The sequence below is a fragment of the Mus caroli genome, chromosome 3 (genome assembly GCF_900094665.2).
Source record: "Mus caroli chromosome 3, CAROLI_EIJ_v1.1, whole genome shotgun sequence".
NCBI lineage: Eukaryota > Metazoa > Chordata > Mammalia > Rodentia > Muridae > Mus > Mus caroli.
Window position 1 is genome coordinate 72972256 of NC_034572.1, and position 1266 is coordinate 72973521.

Sequence of the window (1266 nt, forward strand, 5' to 3'; positions counted from 1 at the left end):
CTGGAACTCACTCTGTAGACCAGGCTGGCCTCGAACTCAGAAATCCGCCTGCCTCTGCCTCCCAAGTGCTGGGATTAAAGGCGTGCGCCACCACTGCCTGGCTGAAGTTTTCTTTTTTTAATCATAGAGGACTTCCTTGGTGTAATTAGGTTTCATCTGATTTAACTGATATTATCTAGGTATTGATGATAAGTTCAGATATTAAATATATTATATAGATCAGTTCAATACAAGAAGTCTTAATGAAACCCAACACTCATGACTGTATCTTCTCACAAAGAACACATGGATAGAGAGCGTATGGCAATGAATTAGGCAAAATTAAGTCTCAAATAAATCTCCCCCAAATTCATCGACTTGGAGGAACTAAGGCACACAAAGTTCATGCTCTGAGTCTTTCTGTCCTGAGAGAATTTTCCAGGTCATCACTTATCCTTCTTATACGGAGCCTTTGAATCTAGAGCAAAGTCTGTCTCTCTTGCTTTCAGCTCTACTACCCCTTATTTGCAAGGTCATTGATTAGCCAGGTGTAGTGAGACAGACCTGGAATCCTAGTACCCAGGAAGCCGTGGACGGTTTGCAAGTCCGAGGTCAGTCTGGTCTTAGTGATAGCCTGTCTAAAATGCGCCCCTCCCCACCTTCATAAAAACTGATTTACTGACTTTTTCTTCTTTTGGAAACTTAAAAAAAATAAAAATAAAAAGTTACACATTTTTATCATATTTCTCATCTCCTTGTTTTCAGTTTTGTTCTTAATGCACACAACATCTTCCGTCTTCTGATGAAGACTAATTTGATATTGATGTGAACTTTTAAAAACGTAGCAATATAGGCTACATCACAGGAAAAAATACCTGTGTAGATTATAATTGATACAAATACACCAACTTGTCAAACTAGTAAGTCAAAGTGTTAGGTATAAGAGAAGACAGACGAAGGGAAGAGGCACCCACTGATGCCTCTTGTTTCTGCTTTCCAAGGCTCATGACCAAGGACTGCATCTTCCATCCTATATGTTTCCTTTCCCTTGGCATGTTGAACTTTGTCGAGTTCTCTGCAGTTCTCTCCAGTGTGACCTGAGTATGACTGTGGGCTCTGGTGAGTCCCCACAATGGCTGCTCTCTATGAGTTTTGTCTCACAAATCATCTTAATTATCTTTGTGAGCACTTTTACACCCTCACTTGACCTTGAATTAAAAGATTTCTGCCAAGTTGTCTCATGCCTTATCAAGACGACCTACATTCATCTTAATACTTTTTGATTTT